Source organism: Dromaius novaehollandiae, chromosome 8 (assembly GCF_036370855.1).
Source record: "Dromaius novaehollandiae isolate bDroNov1 chromosome 8, bDroNov1.hap1, whole genome shotgun sequence".
Taxonomy (NCBI): Eukaryota; Metazoa; Chordata; class Aves; order Casuariiformes; family Dromaiidae; genus Dromaius; species Dromaius novaehollandiae.
This window is the reverse complement of record NC_088105.1, coordinates 31,842,737-31,848,574: the sequence shown is the minus strand read 5'-3', so window position 1 is coordinate 31,848,574 and position 5,838 is coordinate 31,842,737.

Genomic DNA, 5,838 nt, shown 5'->3' with positions numbered 1-5,838 from the left:
CGCCCCTCCTCTAGAGCACCAGGAGTGGCCAAGCGAGCGCAGAACCGGCCGCGCCGCATCGACCCGCTCTGGGCTCTGTTGAGGGAGGGGGGGAGAGGCACAGAGAGACAGGAGCGGGCAGAGGGCCGACAGACGGACTGACGGGCGGGATGACAGACGGACTGACTGAGGGATGGGCGGACTGACAGAATGGCTGACTGATAGATGAACTGACAGACAGACTGACTGATGAATGGACTGAGAGAGGGACTGACTGGCAGACTGCCTGACAGACTGACAGACGGACTGATGGACAGACGGATGGACGGACTGACAGCCCGCACAGCAGACTGACTCAGCAGCGGGGCAGCGAGCGCTCTGCCTCCGGGCCTGGGGAATGGAGATACCCAGGCTGGTGCTCAGTGTTACAAGCCTGGACTCAGCTTGAAAGCAGCTTCACAGCTTCCAGACTGGAGCCAGCCGGGAAGCAGTCCAGTCACGTGCACATGCTGCTCAGCCTTCCCTACGCTCCCGCAGAGCCAAGCCCGAGCTGGACGGGGCCGTCCGAGGTGCCTCTGCGCGCCCAGCGTGGGTGCTCCGTACGCAGGGAGCTGACAGTTGTTCTCTGACTCTGCCCCGCTGCCAGCGATCCCGCCTTTTCCCGAGTTTCTAGGCAGATTTCCTGCACGCAGCAATGCAAATAAGACCCTTCCACAGAGGACAACAGCTGTGGATCCTCATCAGTTTGAACAGGAGCCCTAATGCGCTGTGTCAGGTGTAATTACGTGCAGCTAATGAAGCCCTGCTAATGCTCTGTCAATATCAAGGATCAGGTGCTGGCAGGAAAACACGTCTGACATCTTCGATACGACATGCTTGAAAGCAGACTCCCCCAAACCTCCGCCTGCTCAAATCGAGGGAGGGAGCGGGGTGCTTGGCGGAGGTGCTGCCCCGCTTGTGCTGCAGCCCTATCTTCTGCACTGGGTGGTGTGTCTGCCAGAGGTCTCAACCCGTGGGACTTCCCTTAAACCTCAGAGCCTTGCTACTGCGCAAGTGGAGAGAGGTGAAGAGTGTCACCAGGGCTTTTGATGGTCTCTGAGAACAATACTACAAAGGCGTTAGGGTGAGGGCTTGAACCTTAAAGTGAAGTAAGTTGGATATTGCCTCCAAACCCAGATGCTCGTAGCTGCAGTGACCCCTGCTAGCAGGAAGGAAATTGTGGGTGTTGTCACAAGCTGGCGACCCTTCATGCTGAGGGACGAGCTCGGTGGAGTGGGAGGCACCTTCCCTCTAGGCTCATTTTTTAAGACCTAACCACAAAATAATAATTTTCCACTCATTATTTTACATACTTACCTGTTTAGGCTACAGCTGACCCCAAAACCATGATTTTAGACCAGCATCCATTTGTGCAGACACAGAACAAAAAAACCCCAATGCCTTTGGTATGTTCTCAAGGGCATTTCTGGCATCTAGGGTGAAAAGCAAACCCACAGCAGCAGCAATTTAGGAGTAGATTTGTTTTCCTTGGAAGCGAAGGGCGGGTTAGTCCTCAGGAAAGAATGAGGCTGTTCTTGTTCCATGGATCACAGCTGACAGATGATAAATTATGACTGATGCTCAATACGCAGTTATAGGACAGGCTTCTTATAAATTGCAAAACCACAGAATTTTGGAGACACCCAGCTAAATTCTCCTTTTGGCTACCCAGGGGAAACCCCAAATTACTACAGGAAATTATCCAAGTCCTTCTTATTTTTATATAAGAACAGTGGAAAGCAAAATTTGCTCTTTAATGCAGTGTCTCAGGTCCCAGTCAGCAGTGGATGGGTCCATTGCATCTCTGTGCAGGACAGTAATGCAGTCCATAATACAAGATATGCACTTCAGTAGGAGTCAGAGCATGTCCTTTAGAGCCTGTGGGTTCCCAGAGGCCTAGGTCGCTGAGAGCATTAATACATCTCAGGAAACACGCCATTTCTCCAGATGCTGGCCACGAAGTAGCCATGTCAACCGGAGGCAGGCAGGAGCAGAGCCTGACCTTCAGTGCAGTCAAGACGCAGCAAGCAGTTCACCATAGAATGCTTCATCAGGGCAGTTCTTAAAAGGGCTTCGTTATGCACCTTTAAAATATAGACCATAAAATAAGAGTGGGTGTAAGACAGAGCCAAATTCTTGCAGCTCCAGGACATTTGAGGTGTAAGTGAGCATAGATTCCTCACAGCCATTTACACCAGTTGAAGATCTAATGCCTTAACTTTTTTTTTCCCCTGGCTTTTTCTTTTAAGACCTAATGCATTTGTCAGTATTTTATTTCTGAAGTGCTTCCAGAGCTCAGTGACTTATGTTAGATGTTGCAATTACTGGCTCACTGGGCAGAGAGTGGTTCTATAGGAAGGTAATTGGCTATTTTTCCTGGCATGAATAATATTCACATTAATAGCCTCCCTCACCACAGCTTAGAGAGCAATTCTGCTTTGTGCTTTCTGCCTGTTAGGGGAACAGACACATTTTCTGGCCTAGGCAGGCTGGATCAATAATAAGAGGAAGGGGACGCAAAATGTTTTTTCCTGCTTTGTGTAGACATTAATGCTACAGCAACAGGAAAGATCTGAAGTCATCTTATACCCAGCACAGAACTGCTGACAACTCGTTCCTATTACGGCTTTTCTATTCTAACAATTCATGAAAAGGCCCCAGAGGAAAATCTGGGGTGATGCCAACACCTAGGATGGCCAGCCCCCTCCTAAGCAAACAATGCCACAAGGCTGCAAGCCTGTAGCAAGGTGGGTAGACGCCTGAGAGATCCCATTATGTTTGGTATAAATACATACTGTGAGATATTCCCAGCCCCAAACAATGCTGGATAAGAGATGCAACAGAAAGGAATATTCCTTTCTTTCTCCGGAGACAAAGTCTGAAGGACTTGCCCAAGGTGACAAGCAGTCAGCAGCAAGGTCAGCAGCACGCTGAGCTGCTCCAAGCGCTGTGGATCCCGTCCTAGGAGCCACTCAGCCCTCGCGTTTCCGCTCTTCTCTCCAAACCAGCACCTTCAGGTAGAGGTAACTCTCTCCCAACTTCCTTCTTTCTAATTACACAATTTGCTCCTTTTCTGGCTGTAATCAGCTCCCATTTATACAGCCCTGAGAGATCACATGATAATAATCACCGTGGGGAATAATCCTGTGATTTCCCTTGCCATCTCTGCAGGATGCTGAGTCCCTCCAATACAAACAAGGAGAAGAGAGGAAACTGAGCATTTTTCTCAGTGACTTTATAGGATTAGGCAAGAAACAGCTCCAAAATTGTCAAACCGAGCCTTACTTCCAGTCACCACCATGGCATTAACTCATGACACTTGCTTGGTGTCAGCCAACAGCACACTGCAGTGACCAGGCCCTGCACAAGGCTCTTCAGTGCCGGAGCCAGACCATCTGTTCACCTTCCCCATCCCGCTCCTGTATGTGCGTGAGGCTGAGGAAGGCCAGGGATTGCTCTCCCTGGTGTGAGGCAGCAACGAAACCCAGCATCCTACGGAGAGGGACCGTGTGGTGACAGACACATCCCAGTGCAGGCTGCCCTGGCCCGCGGCAGAGGCGACTTCCCCAGCACCCTGAGCCCAGCATCCCTCTCCTCCCTCCCCGGTTCCTACTCTGCCCAGTTCCTGGCTGATGCAGTGGCTCTCCAGTGACTTCCCGATTTTGAGGATCTTCCTTCTTTAATAACCTTTTTTTTTTTTTTTTTTTTTTTTTCCTGAGAGAGGTCCCTCCCTCTTGCTCTGGACCATAGGCTCCCCCCAGTTTCCCATGGCACCTTTTAGGAAACACACTGCAGGAATCGGGGCCTCACATGCAGCACTTCGCAGGCAGGTAATAAGGACAGGCCCTGCCCAAGAGAGCTCACAGCCTCCTGTCCCCTCAGACAGCTTGTGATCTTAGTGGCAGACAGAAAACAGCATGAGAGAAAGATAATGTGAGAAAATGTCTCCTGGTGGAGGCAAACCTCAGACCTTGTCTAACAGCCTCAGCCATTCTGTAACAAAAAGTGGAGGCGAAACCTATAATCAGGATACTAAGAGCAGAGCTACAGCCTTAGCAAAATTCAGCAGTGCTGTCTGGATCTTCTCAGGTGAAGGTCTGAATGGGCTGAGACCGCAAGATCAAGACCCCAGCACACCAGTATAGCTTGGACACATTCAGTTGCAAAAATAATTACTTAAATATCCTTCCCAGTTAATTCCTTTGCAAACCACGAGAGGGAAACTGAGTACGATTCTACCAAGCGGCTGTCAGCTGGAGTTGTAATCCCGTTTCATCGCTGTCAGAGTCAGCTCAAATGCCCTTCCACCAAAGCCACTTACTGAGAGAGATGAAACATTAAGTGCTTTAAAAAAATTAGCTTCAGGGAGAAAAATCTTTTCGCTTTCCCAAGGTCAGGTGCCATTCAACACGCAGCCAGGCTGCACCCCGCATGCTGGATGGAGGCAGAGGTTTACAGAGAGGATCCCAGCATTGCAGCTGCTTTTGGCATGTTTTCACAGATGTCGCCGAGATGAAAACTGAGTCACAAGCCTAGACTGATTCAAGGCAGCTGACAGAGTTCCCACCCCCGGCCGTCTGGTAACTGAGCCGTACACGAAGGAGCTCCGGATCTGCCACAGCGATGGGCACCGAGCTGAGGTTACCTCCTCTGCCAGGCAGCGGGGTGCCATGGCTGAGGGGGACCCACGTCCCACCCGGCCGCCCCGGCTGTAACCTCCGTCGGAGGGGTAGCTCGTGCAGACGGGGACAGCGAGCACTTCGGCCGTCCCGCTTGCACCCCGTGGCGCTTGTGAGCGCACCCGAAGACGCAGCCCGGGTGTCGCAGAGCAGGCTAGGACGGCCGTGCTGCTGCTACCGGCCTCCATCTCGGGGCTCTTTGCCATCAGGCGTTATGCATTAGATTTCACGGTTTCTTTTGATTCATTTATGACTGCCGTCCCTTTGGCCCAAGTGGTACCTAATCCTTTTTATTGCCAGAGGAGAAAAAATAAATCTTTGCTGATCTTATTTATTGACAAAAAGAGACCCACAAAATCCTATTTCCTTAAAGCAGTAAAGCCAAAAGGAGCAGGGAGATCTGGGGCTGAGAAATCTCCATGGCTGCTACTCCAGTGAGCTTTGAACCCCAGAAGAGTCGTGCTCCTGGTTTCTCTCTCATGGGTTTGACCATTCCGTTTCCAGATGCCTCTTGGCCCTGTGTTTGAAGTCAAGAAGACCTCCTCTCCCAAGGGCAGAGACCTCCGCACCCCGCGGAGCCGCACGGCACTGGCATGAGAGCCATGAAGGGGAGGAAGGAGCAGGGTGACACAGAGACAGAAGAAGGATATGAGCAAGCCAGGAAGGTGAGCCGGGCACTGGGCTGGCCTCCAGACAAAACAAGCTCCTTCAGGTACAAAGGCCTACTGCAAAGCCTGGGACCTTCTCCTTCCATATTGCTGCTGCATCCAGCCTTAATCACAGTCTCTGTGTCACTAACTTGACGTTAATAAGCAGCTGATTCCTATTCAGGCGGGTGGCATTGGCTGGAGGAGTGTCTGGAAGGGGAGGCACTGCTTTCAGGCACCCACTCTTCCTGTAAGAAGGCCCTCCCCACAAGGTGCTTTCCCCACCCCACCTTTGCCCCTAAATTTTTATTGTTTTGCCAGAGTGTTTTTAAAAGTCTGACTGACTTGTCTGACTGCATCAGTCTGACTCAGGTTTTGAATCAACCCAAAACATTTCATTTGATGCAAAGCAAAATGTTCCGTTTTGTTTATAAGCTAATTAGCCTTTCCTATCTCCCTCACCTTTTTAAACACAGGCAAGCAAACAACCCAAC